Source organism: Rhinolophus ferrumequinum, chromosome 10 (assembly GCF_004115265.2).
Source record: "Rhinolophus ferrumequinum isolate MPI-CBG mRhiFer1 chromosome 10, mRhiFer1_v1.p, whole genome shotgun sequence".
NCBI lineage: Eukaryota > Metazoa > Chordata > Mammalia > Chiroptera > Rhinolophidae > Rhinolophus > Rhinolophus ferrumequinum.
In genome coordinates this window covers 91186847-91204204 of record NC_046293.1, presented here as the reverse complement: position 1 = coordinate 91204204, position 17358 = coordinate 91186847, and the positions used below count along the sequence as shown (strand labels likewise).

The window sequence follows — 17358 nt, the reverse complement described above, 5'->3', positions numbered from 1 at the left end:
GACCCATAAAAATACATTTTAGAACACAGTGCAATAAACACCCACATACACATATAAAATAAACAGATTTCATGAAACAGTATTTATAGTTACTACACTAATAATTGCAAAACCCACCTAACTGATTTTAGATCACAAACTATGTGTCACCTCCCAGTATGAAAAGTCTGCTTTAACAAATTCTTACATAAAAGTTCCCAAGAGAGAGTCTTCAATTATCCTTGATTTAAAAAACAAAACTCCAAAACACTTCTTTAAGTTTGCTATTCTTAAAATGGAAATAAAAAGCTTCAAGTCAAAGAGCCAAAAGTCAAAATTAATTTTATTCAAATTACTAAAATATTATGATAGACATTAGATGACATTTTCCCCAACAATCTTTTATGTAATGTAAAACTAAATCTTTCACAGTAAGTATTTAGTTTAGTACATGACATAGGAGAAAATAAAAAGAGAAGCCTTACCACAGCAGGTGGACTTGCACTGCCCTTTTCAGGAGACAGACTTACTTCTACTGTAGCAGCACAACCCCAGGGAATGAAAGTCAGTGAGAAAGAGGAGGCGGGAAGGAGGGAGCAGGGAGGGTCAGAGAGAATCAGAATATGCAAACTAGTTTGTGCTCGAATTGTGCTGCAAGGCAAGTAAGTCAGAATTAAAACTCAAAGGAAACTTCAGACTTAAGAAGAGAGAAAAAAGTACTCTTAGAGACGTACCTGAAATGTAACCTTTTCACAAAATACTTGGAAATGGAACATTTTCACAAAATACTTTTACGTCATTATTTTTATGATTTAGAGAAGCTATTCCTCCCGTTTATAACTGATGAAACTGAAGCTCAGAGAAGTTAAATGAATTCTCCCCAAAACATACGACTATTTGGTAGAGCTGGAGCCACAAATAAATCTTGTAATTTCAAATCCTGTTCTCAAATCACTATTCTCTGGCAGGGTGAAAAAAATAAGGTGAAGACACAAAACAAACTGCCTATCTTGAAATTCTAATCCCAGTATAAACAGTAATACAAAGTTATACTCTGGTTCTAGCCCTGAAAAGCTAATTGGTAATTGTAGTTAAGATGCATGATCCTAATTGAATTTATATTTCTAATTGCACCGCAATTAATCATTCCCTACTTCTGTCTTCCTACTACACTTTGAACATACCTACCTCACAGCACATAATATGCTACATGTGGTTACTTACATTTATGTCTCCTCAACCAGATCTGAGCTTAAAAGTGGGGCCTATACTGATGAGACAAGTAAAGAGTTACCAGGAGCAGGCTTGTGAGCTAGAAAGATGGGACAGGCAAAGAGCAATCTTGTGAATTAGCAGGCACAAGCTTAAAAATTAACGGCTTGGCTCTGACTCCCCTGGCTAGCACTTCACCTGTAAGCTGACAAGCACCTTACACCCATCACAGGTCGGAACACAACAGTTCCCATTCGCAACAGCAACCCCTGTAATCTGACGTCCGTCATAGATGGGAACAGGACAGTTCCCAGGAGAAGACAATGGTAATGGCAGCCTCCCTGCAATCTGACAAGCACCCTGCAACCTGCTTAGAAAAATACAAAACTCAAGCTAAACAGAAACCTGCCGCAGTTGTCCCTATTGGACCCTACCCTGGCAAATTCCTTTGCCAGTATTTTTCTTCCAAACAGAACTCTCTCTCTGCTGACTTTCAATAAACCATTTCTTGCTCTCCTACTTTGTAGACTCTCATGAATCCTTCACGTTCTGCAAATGACCAGGAGTTAATTCTACACCGGAACATATACTTTATTCCACTTTTGTATACGAGCATCTAGCATAGTGCCTAGCATATCACATGCAATCAATTAAGGTTTATTGTATATTGAAAACTAATCTCTTTTTACATTATAGACATTAATTAATCTTCATAAACTCATTGTAAAATGAGCAGACACTATTAATAATTTCATTAGTAAACTAAAGTTTATAAATAATCTGAAGACTATACAGGAAGATGATTCGTCTAAGGCCATGCAGTTAGACAGCAGTATACAATACTCAGTCATTGTGCTTCTTAAGGAAAAGCAAGAGAAAGAAAAAGAGTCGAAATCATACAATGTCTACTCTCAGACCACAGTGAAATATAACTGGAAATCAATAACAGGAAGATGGCTGCAAACCCCCAAAATACTTAAAGTTTAAAAAATATACTTCTAGAAAACATTCCAACATGGCAGAGTAGATAAATGCTGTGTTTGCCTCATTCTGTGAACACATCAAAATTACAACTAAATTATAGAACAATCAACTTGGAAAACCATCTGAACTCTAGCTGAACAGAGGTTTCATGACTAAGGATATAAACAACCCATGTTGAGACTGGTAAGAAGGGCAGAGATGCAAAACGGGCTGGCCCCAAACCTCCATGTGGCGGATGAAAATTGGGAGGCATATCTCGGCCACAGAGGTTCCCAACAGATGTTCAAGGGACCCCAGACCCACACCAGACTCCCCAGCACTGAGTACTGGTGCCCCCACAAAATCTGGCTGTGAAAAATAGTGGGGATTCTGAGTGGGCCAGAAGGCTGAGGGAAAACTAGATGTCCACTTAAACAGTGTTTTGGGGTGCATCGGAGATATACAGAGGCAGACTGAGGTGTGTGGCTTCGGGTGAGGGATGGAAGATAACCGCCATTTTCCCTGTGTGGGGGCCTCCTGTGTAGCCAGGCGGACACTATCTATCCTGTGTTGAGCAGTCCCCCATGCCCATGGCCAAATCTGAATCTGAACTGGTGTAGTGAGCTCTGCTTGCTCCACTCTGGTGACTCACTGAGACCCTACCAAACCCAACTCCGTACAACACAAAGCTTTATCGGTGGCTGAACCTTACAGGAGCCAGCAACTGGCAGCAGGTCTTGGTGTGTCCTGGGTTTTTGTAGAGCTACCCCAGACCTGGTACTGGTGGCAGCCATCCTCAGTTAACAGCGTGGCCCCTCCCACTCGCCTCCAGGTCCAGCGCAGGCAGCAACCAACTGTGGATTGCGTTGTAGCTCCTACCAGGTAGTCCCTGGTGGGTCACAGGCAGTGGCTGACCTGGGTCCACACTGGAGCCCCTCCCAAGAGATTGGGAGGTTGGCTCCAGACTACAGCAGAGAACCATCTCATTAGCCCCACAAGTAACACACCCAAAGGGCGGTCTCAATAGGCACAAGAGCCTGTTGGGGTGAATCCCACTCCATGTGGTAACCCCCCCCCAACAGCAGCCCATAAGCAGTGGACATGGCCAAACCCCACAGCCAGTCAGTCCCACCAACTGATGTGCCAATAGCAATCAAAGCTCAAATATAACAGGAGGGCACACAAAACACACACAAGAAACACTCCTGGAGCACCCAGCACAGGTGACCAGGGAAATTGTGACATTGGATCCCACAGGGCATATACTACATAAGGTGACTTGACAAGACTGGGAGATGTAGAAGATCTACCTAATACATAGAAACAAACACAGAGAGGCAGCCAAAATGAGAAAACAAAGAAATATGTCCCAAATGAAAGAATAGGAGAAAACTCCAGAAAAATAACTAAATGAATGGAGGCAAACAACCTATCAGATACAGAGTTCAAAAAACTGGTTATAAGGATGCTCAAGGAACTTAGTGAGAACTTCAACAAAGAGATAGCAAGCATGAAAAAAGACATAGAAACCATAAAAAAGAACCAGTCAGAAGTGAAGATCACAATAACTGAAAGGAAGAATGCACTAGAAAGAATCGCCAACAGACTAAATGAAGCAGAGAATCAAATCAGTGATTTGGAAGACAAGGTAATAGAAAACACCTGATCAGAACAGCAAAAGGAAAAACTAATAATAAAAATAGAGGATAGTTTAAGAGACCTCTGGGACATCAAGCCTAACAACATTCACATCATAGTTGTACCAGAAAGAGAAAAGAAAAACCAAGGGATGAGGACCGGTTTGAAAAAATAATGACTGGAAACGTTCCTAACCTGGTGAAGGAAACAGACATACAAACCCAGGAAGCGCAGAGTCCCAAACAGGATGAACCTAAACAAGCCCACACCAAGACGCATTATAATTAAAATGGCAAAGGTTAAAGACAAAGAGAGAATCCTAAAAGCAGCAAGAGAAAGGCAACTAGTAACTTATAGGGGAGCTCCTATAAGATTGTTAGTTACTCAACAGAAACTTTGCAGGCCAGAAGGGATTGGCATGAAACATTCAAAGTGATGAAGAGTAAGGGCCTATAACCAAGAGTACTGTACCCAGCAAAGCTAGCATTTGAAATAGAAGGAAAGATAAAGAGCTTCCCAGTTAAGAAAAAGTTCAAGGAGTTCATCACCATCAAACCAGTACAAGGAATGTTAGAGGGATTTTTTTTAAGATGAAGAAAAAGATAACAAATATGAATAATAAACTGGCAATAACTATATAACAATTACTTTCAATGTAAATGGATTAAATGTTCCATTCAAAAGATAAGGTGGCTGAACAGATAAGAAAACATGACTCTTACATATGTTGCCTACAAGATATGTCAGATTGAAAGACACACACAGACTGAAAGTAAAGAGAAGGAAAAACGTATTTCATGAAAATGGAAACAAACAGAATAAACAAAAAGGTGGGTAGCAATACTTATACCAGACAAAATAGACTTTAAAACAAAGGCTATAACAAGAGACAAAGAAGGACTCAGTAATCCCACTTTTGGGTGTTTATCTGAAGAAACACAAAACACTACTTCAATGGGACGTGGTCATCCGTATGGTCACTGCAGCATTATTTACAATAGCTAAGATATGGAGGCAGCCTGGGCATCCATCAATGGATGAATGGATAAAGAGGAGGTGGTACATACAATGGAATAATGCTGAGCCATGGAAGGGAATGGGTTCTTGCCAACTGCAACAACATGGATGGACCTGAAGGGCATTGTACTTAGTGGAGTATGTCAGACAGAGAAAGACAGATGCAATGTGATTTTAGTTACATGTGGAATCTAAACAACAAAATTAACAAACAGAAGAGAAACATACTCATAGACAGAGAACATTTTGATGGTTGCCAGATGGGATGAGGTTAGGGGGCTGGGTGAAAAAGGTGACAGGATTAAGAAGTACAAATAAGTAGTTACAAAGCAGTCATATGGGAAAGTAAAGTAAAGTAAAGTAGTAACGTAAGCATAGGGAATGTAGTCAAAAACATGGTAATAACTATGTATAGTGTCAGGTGCATACTAGACTATTCAGGGGGATCACTTCTTAAATTATACAAATGTCTAACCACTATGCTGTACACCTGAAATTAATACAAAATGATATTGAATATCAACTGTAATTGAAAAATTTAAAAAGAGGTGGAAGGTAAAGGGGAATAAGAGGTTCAAATTTCCAGGTATAACAAATAAGTGATGCGGGCGTAATGTACCGCACAGGGAATACAGTCATTAATACTGTGATAGCACAGTACAGTGTCACGTAGTTGCTGGACTTATGGCGATCACTCCTTTAGGTACATAAATATTGAACTATGGTATACAACTGAAACTGATACAATGTTGTATGTTAGTTATATTTTTTAATAAAAATCTTAACAAAACAAAACCCACATACTCCTAAATAACACATGGATCAAAGAATAAATCTCAAGATAAATTTTAAAATATTTTGAACTAAATAAAAATAAAAATACAACTTTATTAATATTGGTGAGAGGCAGTGAAAACAATGCTTAAAGGGAAATCTATGTCACTGAATGCATATACTAGAAAAAAAGATCCAAAATCAATCATCTAGGCTTTCTCCTTAATAAACTAGAAAAAATTAAGAATAAAAATTAAGCAGAAGATAGTAAAAATAAGAGCAGAAATAAATGACACTGAAAATAGAATATCAATAGAGAAAATGAACAAAACCAAAAGCTGGCTCTTGGTGAAGATCAATAAAATTAATAAGCCTCTAGACAGGCTAACTAAGCAAAAAAGAGAGGACACAAATTACTAATATCAGAAATCAAAGACATCACTACAGATCCCATGGACATTAAAAGGATAATAAAGGGGCCGGCCTGTGGCTCAGGCAGTTGGAGCGCCGTGCTCCTAACACCGAAGGCCGCCGATTCAATTCCCACATGGGCCAGTGAGCTGCGCCCTCTACAGCTAAGATTGTGAACAACAGCTCTCCCTGGAGCTGGGCTGATGTGAGCAGCTGGAGGTTGGCGTGTGCGGCCGTGGGCTACTGTGTGCCACCCAGCAGCCAGCGTGAGTGGCCAGCAGGAGCTGCTGTGAGCTGCTGTGAGTGGCCGATTGATAAGTGCCTCAGTGGGGGGGGACTGGCGGGGGGGGGGCTCCCCCGCGAGGCTCCTAATACCAGCATGGGCCAGGGAATTGTATCCTACACAACTAGACTGAGAAACAATGGCTTTAACTGGAGTGGGGGGGACGCAAAATAAGGGGGGGTAAAAAAGCAGATTAAAAAAAAATGGATAATAAAGGAATACTATGAACAACTCTATTCCCACAAATTTATAACCTAGATGAAATGGACCAATTCTGCAAAAGATACAATCTGCCAAAACTCACACAAGGAAAAATATACAATCTGGATAGGCCTACCTCTATTTTAAAAATTGAGTGAATAATTAATAAGCTTCCAAAACAGAAAGCACCAAGCCCAGACAGGTTCACTGGGGAATTCTACCCAAAATTTAAAGAAGAAATTATACCAATTTGCTACAATCTCTTTCAGATGATAGAAACAAAGGAAATACTTCCTAACTGTCATGCAGAGTGTCATGTGGAGTCTCTGGTCCCGCTCCCCACATAAGAATGCAGGATATGGTGAAGCCAAAAAGGAACACCACTGAAGCCATAGATAGGGGAGTCATACCACTATATTCTCCCTGGCGGCCGGGCGAGACACATGAAGTAGGATCCACACGATCCCCAATCTGCCATCCACTTTTCTGCCTGCCAACTAGCCAACCAACCAATACAGTCACGGCAGTTACATCAGCAGCTAATTGGCCAACCAGCTACAGCCAGTGGCCAACCACCACCCAAACTGGCACCCCCCACCCCCCACGTGAGGCTGAGATCCTGGAAACTGCTCTCTGGGACTCTGTCCCCACACTAACACATTCTATGAGGCCAGCATTCCACTAATTCCAAAATCAGACAAAGATATTACAAGAAAACTACTGATCAATATCTCTCATGAACATAGATTAAAAATTCTCAACAAAATATTAGCAAATAGAATCCAAAAATGTACAAAAAGAAATATATACCAACTGGGACTTATCCAAGGTATGCAAGGCGGGTTCACCATTCAAAAATCAATTAATGTAACCCATCACACCAACAGGCTACAGAAGAAAAATCACAAATCATATCAATAGATGCAGACAAGCATTTGACAAAACTAACATCTAATCATGATTAAAAACTTTCAGTGAATAGGATTTAAGGGGAACTTCCTCAACTTGATAAAGTTTCTACAAAAAACCTACAGCTAACATGCTTAATGATGAGAACCTAGAAGTTTCCCCAGAAGATCAGAACAAGACAAGAATGTTCCCTCTCACCACTACTTTTCAACATCACACTAAACATCCTAGAAATTGTAATAAGACAAGGAAATAAAATGTATACAGATTGGAAAGGAATAAATAAAACTGTCTTGTTCACAGATGACATCACGGTCTATGTAGACAATCTGAAAGAATGGACAGAAAAATCTGAAACTAATAAGCAATGATAGCAAGTTTACACAATACAAGGTTAATATACAAAGTCAATACCTTCCTTAATATTAGTGATGAACAAGTGGAACTTGAAATTAAAAACACAATACCATTTACATACCATTTTCAAAAAAATGCAATATGTAGGCATAAATCTAACAAAATAGGTACAAGATCTATATGAGGAAAACTACAAAGCTGATGAAAGAAATCAAAGAACTAAATACATGGAAAAATATTCCATGTTCATGGATAGAACTCAATAGACTCAATATGGTTAAGATGCCAGTTCTTCCCAACTTGATCTAATGATTCAATGGAATCCCAATGAAAATCCCAGCAAGCTATTTTATGGATACTGACAAACTGATTCTAAAGTTTATATGGAAAGATAAAAGATCAAGAATAGCCAACACTATATTTAAGAAAAACAAAGTTGGAAGATTGACACTACCTGACTTCTAGACTTATTATAAAGCTAGAATAATCAAGACATTATGTTATTGGTAAAAGTACATACAAATAGGTCATTGGAACATAACAGAGAGCCCAGAACATAAACCCACATAAATAGTCAATTGATCTTTGACAAAGTAGCAAAGGCAATATAGTGGAGAAAAGATAGCCTTTTCAGAAAATGGTGCTAAAACAACTGGACATCCAAATTAAAAAAAAAAAAAGAATCTACATACAGACCTTATACTCTTTACAAATATTAACTCAAAATGAGTCACAGACCTAAATATAAAATACAAAACTATAAAACTCCTAGAAGATAACATAGGAGAAAACCTAGATGACCTTGGTTTCAGTAATGACTTTTATTTTTTAATTTATTTTTTTAAAATTAGTTGCAGGTGCACAAAGCAATGTACTAGTTAGACATTTAAACCCCTCATAACATGATAACCCACCCCCCAAGCTACATCTTATATAGCTGTTACAATACCATCGACTATCTTCCCTATGTTGTACTCCACATCCCATGACTATAAATACCTATATATTTAGTTATAACTGACATTCAATATTATTCTACTTCAGCTCTTCAGGTGTCTAGCACATTGGTCAGGCATCTACACAGTCTATGACATGATCCCCCTGATAAGTCCCATGCCCATCTGGCACCTTACATGATCTTTACAACATTGTTGTTTCTATTCCCCCTACTGTATTAACTACCACTTTGTATTTCTTAATGCCTTCACCTTTTTCACCCTGCCCCCAACCCCATTCACATCTATCACCCTGATAGATCAGGTACCTGTCTGGCACCGTACCTTGTTATTACAATATTATTGACTACATTCCTTATGCTGTCTGTACCCTACACCCCCATGACTACTGTGTAACAAGCAATTTGTACTTCTTAATCCCTTCTGCTTTCACCCATCCTTAACCCCCCTCCCATCTTAAAGAATTCCCTCTGAGATTCCTTGTGATACCAGTTTGGCGGTGATGAACTCCTTCAGCTTTTTCTTGTCTGGGAAGCTCCTTATCTGTCCTTCAATTCTAAATGACAGCCTTGCTGGGTAGAGCAGCCTTGGTTGTATGTCCTTGCTTTTCATCACTTGGAATATTTCCTGCCACTCCCTACTTGCCTGCAAAGCTTCTGTTGAGAAATCAGCTGACAGTCTTATGGGGGCTCCCTTGTAGGTAATTAACTGCTTTTCTCTTGCTGCTTTTAAGATTCTCTTTGTATTTAACCTTTGGCATTTAAATTATGATGTGTCTTGGTGTGGGCCTGTTTGGGTTCATCTTGTTTGGGACTCTGTGTTTCTAGAGCTTGTATGTCTATTTCCTTCACCAAGTTTGGGAAGTTTTCTGTCATTATTTCTTCAAATAGGTTTTCAATTCCTTGCTCTCTCCCTTCTCCTTCTGGTACCCCTATAATGTGAATGTTGGTGCTCTTGATATTGTCCTGGAGGCCCCTTAAACTCTCCTCAATTTTCTGGATTCTTTTTTCATTTTGCTGTTCTGGTTGGGTGTTTTCTGCTACCTTATCTTCTACATCACTGGTTGGATCCTCTGCTTCATCCAATCTACTGTTGATTCCCTATAATATATTCTTCATTTCCATTATTGTATCCTTTATTTCTGACTGATTCTTTTTCATGGTTTTCATCCCCATTTTTATGCTTCTTATCTCTCTGGTTAAATTCTCCCTGAGGTCACTGAGCGTTCTTATAACCAGTGTTTGGAACTCTGCGTCTGATAGAGTGCTTATCTCCGTTTTGTTTAGTTCTTTTTCTGGAGCTTTGTTCTGTTCTTTTATTTGAGACACGTTTCTTTGTCTCCCCATTTTGGCTGCCTCCTTGTGTTTGTTTTTTTGTATTACATAGGACTGCTATGTCTTCCAGTCTTAGTAGAGTAGCCTTATGTAGTAGGTGTGCTGTGGGGCTCAGTGGCACAGTCCTTCTGGTCACCTGAACCACACGTACCAGGTATGTCCCTTGTGTGGGTTGTGTGTGCCATCCTCGTAGTTGAGCCTTGATTGATAATTGCACATCAATGGGAGAGACTGACCCTTGGGCTGACTGGTTGTAAGGACTGGCCTTGACTACAGTGGAAGAGTTGTTGTGCAGGGGCTGATCCTACGGAATAAGATTTGCCTCAGCAGGACACTGGTGCCTGCCCAATACGCCACTTGCATGTGTTGTACTTGGAAGCGGCTGGGTGATGATCCAGTTCATTCTGAAGTAGGCCATTGGGGGCGCCAGTCCCAGGACCACCTTGGAGGGGATCCGCGGTAGGTCAAGTTCAGCCCCAGCCGGTGCCTCACCTGAGGCCACCCTGCAGGAGCCAGAAAGAAATCTGCAGATGGCTGCCGCCTGTGCTGTGCTTGGAAGCACCTTGAGAGGCCAAGCCGTGAACCAACGCCGGCTGTCGCAAGTGTTGGCTTAGGGCTGCTCAGCCAGATGTACAGGACACACTCAAGCCAGATGCTGCTTGTATGGCTTCCGCAAACCTTTGAGAGACCCTAGGAAAGTCTGCAGCTTGAGCCAAGGCAGGCGGTCTGCGTGAAAAACCAACTGAAAACAGCCTGGGTGTGCCCGAAAGTTGGGCGGGGCCAGCTTTCAAATTGCCAGGGCGGTGAACAAATTGCAGACTCAGAAATTGTGGTCGCCTGTGTTTGTACTCAGGGAAGGGTGAGGACTCAACAAAGAAACAATGGCTTCCAACAGCTCCACCAGCTCCCCTATCCAGGAGAAAGACGCCTCTCCATTCCCTATCCCAAGCCAGACAGCTCAGTTCCCCACCATTTGTCCCTGCCACCTTTCTAGCTGCTGCCCCAGCACTGGAGCTCAGAGTGAGTGATTCTGTTGGTGAGTAAGTCCACACGCAGTCCCTTTAAGAGGAGCGCCTGTGCGTGTAGCTGTACTGTCTCACTCAGTCACAATCTCCACTGGTTTTCACAATCAAAAAGTATGGGGACCTCTCTCCCTGGCACTGGAATCCTGGGCTGGGGTGGAGCTGGGAATCTCTCACTCATCTGGGAGATGGGGGGACCACCACAGCTTAAATAGCCCTCCCGATCTTTAATGGTCACACGTGGGTGTGGGACAAGCCCACACCTGACCCTCCTACCAGTCTGGAGGGGGCTTCTTCTGCGTGTCCTTAGTTGAAAGGCTTCAGTTCAGTTTAACTTTAGGCGATTCTCAATAATGGTTGTTTTGTACATTAGGGTGTAACTTTGATGTGGTTGTGAGGGAAGGTAAATGCAGCATTTACCTACTGCACCATCTTGGTTGTCCTCCCGGTAATTACTTTTTAGATAAAACACCAAGGCATGATCCATGAAAAAAAGAACTTGTAAGCTAGACTTCATTAAAATTAAAAATGTTGGGTCAACCCAGTGGCTCAGGCAACCGCTCCATGCTCCTAATGCCAAAGGCTGCCAGTTTGATTCCTACATGGGCCAGTGAGCTGCGCCCTCCACAACTAGATCGAAGGCAACAAGCTGCTGGAGGGGTGGCCGGATGGCTCAGTTGGTTAGAGCGCGAACTCTGAACAACAGGGTTGCTGGTTCAATTCCCACATGGGATGGTGAGCTCCACCCCGTGCAACTAAAGATTGGAAACGGCAACTGGACTTGGAGCTGAGCTGTGCCCTCCACAACTAGATTGAAGGACAACTACTTGGAGCTGATGGGCCCTGGAGAAACACACTGTTCCCCAATGTGTGTTGGGGAACAACAGGGGGAAAAAGAAAAGAAAGAAAATAATCCCACTTACAACTGAACAAAAAAAAAAATTAAGATAAAATACTTAGGAATAAGTCTAATGAAGGAGGTAAAAGACCTGTACTCAGAAAATTACAAGACATTCAAAAAGAAATTGAAAAAGATACAAATAAATGGAAGCATATACCATGCTCATGGATAGGAAGAAATAACATCGTGAAAATGTCCATACTACCCACAGCAATATACAGAGTCAATGCAATCCCTATCAAAACACCAATGGCATTTTTCAAAAAACTAGAACAAATAATCCTAAAATTCAGATGGAACCACAACGACCCCAAATAGCCAAAGCAATCTTGAGAAAGAAAAACAAAGCTGGAAATATCACACTAGCTGATATCAAATTATACTAAAAGGCTATCATAATCAAAACATTATGGTACTGGCATAAAAACAGACACATAGATCAATGGAACAGAACAGAGAGCCCAGAAATAAACTCACATTTATATGGTCAATTAATCCATGACAAGGGAAGCAACAATATAAAAGGAGGTAAAGACAGTTTATTCAATAAATGGTGTTGGGAAAACTGGGCAAATACTTGCAAAAAATGAAACTAGACCACATTCTTACATCATATGCAAGAATAAACTCAAAATAGATTAAAGTCTTAAAAGTGTAAGACCCAAAACCATGAACTAGAAGAAAACACAGGCAGTAAACTCTCTGACATTCCTCTTAGTTTGTTTTTGGATATGTCTCCTTGAACAAGAGAAACAAAAGAAAAAAGTAGGGCTGGCCGGGTGGCTCAGGAGGTTGGAGCTCCGTGTTCCTAACTCCGAAGGCTGCCAGTTCAATTCCCACATGGGCCAGTGGGCTCTCAACCACAAGGTTGCCCGTTCAACTCCTCGAGTCCCGCAAGGGATGGTGGGCTCTGCCCCCTGCAACTAAGATTGAACATGGCACCTTGAGCTGAGCTGCCTCCCGGATGGTTCAGTTGGTTGGAGCGTGGGCTCTCAACCACAAGGTTGCCAGTTCGATTCCTCAAGTCCCGCAAGGGATGGTGGGCAGTGCCCCTGCAACTAAGATTGAACATCGCACCTTGAGCTGAGCTGCCACTGAGCTCCCAGATGGCTCAGTTGGTTGGAGCGCGTCCTCTCAACCACACGGTTGCTGGCTCGACTCCCGCAAGGGATGGTGGGATGCGACCCCTGCAACTATCAACAGCAACTGGACCTGGAGCTGAGCGGCGCCCTCCACAACTAAGACTGAAAGGACAACAACTTGAAGCTGAATGTGGGCACCTTCCACAACTAAGGTTGAAAGGACAACTTGACTTGGGGAAACAAAAAAAATCCTGGAAGTACACTGTTCCCCAATAAAGTCCTGTTCCCTTTCCCCAATAAAATCTTTAAAAAAAAAAAAAAGAAAAAAGTAAACAATGGGACTCCATCAAATTAAAGTTTTTGCACAGCAAAGGAAACCATCAACAAAACAAGACAGCCTACTGAATGGGAGAACATATTCGCCAATGATACATCTAATAAGGTGTTAATATCCAAAATTTATAAAGACCTCATACAACTTAATGCCAAAAACAAACAAAAAGTGGGCTGAGGGCCTGAATAGACATGTCCCCAAAGAGGACATACACATAGCCAATAGACATATGAAAAGATGGTCGATGTCACTGATCATCAGAAAAATGTGAATAAAAACCACAATGATATATCACTTCAAAGCTGTCAAAATGGCCATCATCAATAAATCAACAAGTGTTGGCGAGGATATGGAGAAAAGGGAACCCTTGTGCACTGTTGGTGGGATTGCAAACTGGTTCAGCCACTATGGAAAACAGTATGGAGATTCCTCAAAAATTAAAAAAAGAACTACCATTATGACCCAGCAATCCCACTTCTGGGTATTTATCCAAAGAAATCCATAACACTAATTTGAAAAGATATATGCATTCCTATGTTCACTGCAGCATTATTTACACTCACCAAAATACGGAAGCAACCTAAGTGTCCATCAATAGATGACTGGACAAAGAAAATATGGTACTACCTATATAGAATGGAATATTACTTGGCCATAAAAAGAATGAATCTTATCATTTGTGACAATAAAAATGGACCTAAAAGGTATTATAAGCTAAGTGAAATAAGTTAGACAGAGAAAAACAAATACCATATAATTTCACTTATATGGAGGAGACATGTGGAATCTGAGAAAACAAAATAAATGAACAACAAAACAGAAAGAAACTCATAGATAGAGAGAACAAACTGATGGCTGCCAGATGTGAGTGGGGTTGTGGGGCTGGGTGAAAAAGGTGAAGGGATCAAAGACAAACTGGCAGTTATAAAATAGTTACAAGGATGTAAAGTACAGCATATGGAATATAGTCAATAATATTGTAATAAGTATGCATGGCATCAGTTGGGTACTAGACTTATGGGGTAATCACTTCATAACTTAAATAAATGTCTAATCATTATGCTGTACACCTGAAACTAATATAATATTGGATGTCCAGTGTAATTGAAAAAAATTTTTTAATTAAGAAAAAAGGAAAAAGGATGCTACACATCATATGTCATCAGGGAAATGTAAGTTAAAACAAAAATGAGGTACCACTACACACCTATTAGAATGGCCAAAATCTGGAACACTGACAACATCAAATGCTGACAATGATGTGGAGCCACAGGAACTCCCATTCATTGCTGGTGGGGATGCAAAATCGTACAACCATTTTGGAAGACAGCTTGGTGGTTTCTTACAAAACAGAACATCCTCTTACCATATTTACACAAAGGATTTTAAACTTATGTCCACACAAAACCCTGAACATGGATGTTTTTAGCAGCTTTATTTATAACTGCCAAAACTTAGAAACAATAAAGATCTACTTCAATAGGTGACAGATAAATAAACGGTGACACAGCCAGACTATGGAGCTATCAAGCCATGAAAAGACATGGAGGAGACTTAAATTCATATCAGTAAGTGAAAGAAGCCAGTCTGAAAGGCTGCATACTGCATGATTCCAATTACATAACATTCTGGAGCAGGCAAAACTATGGAGACAGTAAAAAAAGTCAGTGTTCACCAGAGGCTAGAGGGTAGAGAGGGACTAGTAGGTGGAAATATCATAAAGAGAAGACTCTGGCTGCACAACATGAACAAGGACAGAGAAGTTCAAGAGTCAGGCCTCACTGCGACAGCCCTTCCCCACAAGAAGGTGGGCAGATTATGGCTGATGTGAAAATGCACATCAGCAGGGACCACAGCTGTCAGTCAGAAGTTGTAAAAGGAGGGAAAGAAGTTGACGCTTTGAAGAAAACTGTAAACTTTGTGTCTGACTGGTGCAATAGACCTGTAAGCATTCCACCTAAAGAGTTCCACTTGAGATACCATAAATAAATGCTGTTTCTTTAGGCATGAGGAAAAGTGGAGCCAGGAAAAAAGGGATTTTCTCCACAGAATCTCCAAAGGTATTCATTTATTCTCTCTTCTTTTCTCATGTTTTAACTTTGGGGCTAGGCGTTTATATTGAAAAGGACTGAGCATACCTTCTGCCAGCACCTACTAAGGGAAAAGAAAAGCCGCTGGAAAAGCAGGTGATCTGTGAAGTGGGGTATTGTCAGAGCAGTTTATTTGAATGGAGACCACTGTAAGCGTGACCCAACCCACCACCCTATTTTTACATATCCAACTCCCAGTAACTCTCAAATTCAGTATTTTGTTCAAACTCTTGAGGTAATTTGCTAACCTCATTCCCTTTTGGCTTACAAGACACTTTAGAATTTCCTAAGAGAGTTTACTGTTGTTTAGAAATTTTCAAGGGCTTCTTTTCCGCAAATGCACCAACAAATTATAATTCTGTCAACAATAGTATTGTCTTTTTTGTACCACCACTTGCCATTATTTAGACTTGCATACGTGGTGTAAATTTTACTCGTGCATGACAACTACTATCTCTCTCTTAAAATAAGGTTGTTTTGATTTTCAAGAGAAATGTAAGATTTCCTAAGTTTGAATTTATAGTTATTAAAACAAACAAATGGAAAAATAAAAAACAATACACAAGAAAAAAACATCCCAGGCAATAAAAAATTATTTAAAATAAATAAAAACAAAAGAAAGAAGGAATTAAGGAATAATAGGAATGAAAGGGGAGATATAGAGCCATCTATTGCAGAGATTAAAAAAGGGGTTATATTAAATACATTTGGAAATTTGAATACTAACAGGATATTTGATATGAAGAAATGATTTTTAAGTTTTTGAGTAATAATGGTATTGTGATTAAAAATGAATGAGAGCCTTTATTTTTTAGAAATACGTACTAAATTTTTTACAGATAAAATTATATAATGTCTGGATTTTGCTTCAAAATAATATTAAGAGAGGAAGTAATTAGGGTGTGAATAAAGCTTAACTGGCAATGAGTTAAGGATTGTAAGGGCTAACTGATGCGGGGTTCATTATACTATCTTGTTTATTTTCATATATTTAAAATTCTCCAAAACAAAATAATATTTTAAAAGTAATTATCAGAATTAAGAAGTAAAAATCTACTGAACTCTTCTCCAAAATATAGAAAGGTATTGTGAACAGCTCTATGCCAACAAAACCAAAAATTTGGGGATAATACCCTACAAAAATTATCAAAAGTTGACAAGAAAAACCAGAAACCTTCCCTCAAAGAAAATACCATGTGGTTTTCCAAGCATGTTGTAGGAAGCAAGGTACAAATAATTTGAATCTCATATAAACTATTCCTGAGTAGAAAAAAAAGAAGAAACATCCTTCCCAACTCTAACTTCTTTTATGAAGCCAGCATACCCTTAAAACTGAGACAAAACAAGAAAAATTACAGGCCACATTCACTCACTGAGCTTGAAACAACTAAATGGTGAAACAATAAAAAGCACTCATTTTAACATCATGAAAAAGACAAGGATGTCTACTAACATCACGTCTATTATTATTATACAGAAGATCTTGATTAGTGCAATAATTTTTTTTAAAAGATAGATTCATCAAAGAAAACAACTCATTATTCACAAATGGTGTGATTTTCTATACAGAAAACCCAAGGGAATCTAGAAATAATCTATCAGAATTAATAAGAGAGTTCAAAAAATTTGCTGGATACAAAATCAATATGGAAATTAAGTCAATTTGATAAAGATACCATAATTTTTTAAAATGTTAACACTAGGGAAAACTGGGTGAGTGGTATATGGGAACACTTTATAACATTTTTGTAAATCTAAAATTATTTCAAAATAATCTTATTTTAATAAATGATTTTTAAAGAACTACTTAAAATTACCACATGTCAATTTACTATAAGTAAAATCTTAGTAGCTTAACTTAAAACTGTAGAATAGCCTATCCATTGATTGTCATG

The 17358-nt window shown here is 39.6% G+C and overlaps 1 protein-coding gene across 8 annotated transcripts in view; it reads right to left on the bottom strand.

Moving 5' to 3' along the window:
* The window catches only part of BCL2L13 (BCL2 like 13), an 87230-nt gene that overhangs the window by 15667 nt on the left and 54205 nt on the right, over positions 1–17358 (bottom strand). The window lies entirely within an intron of this gene.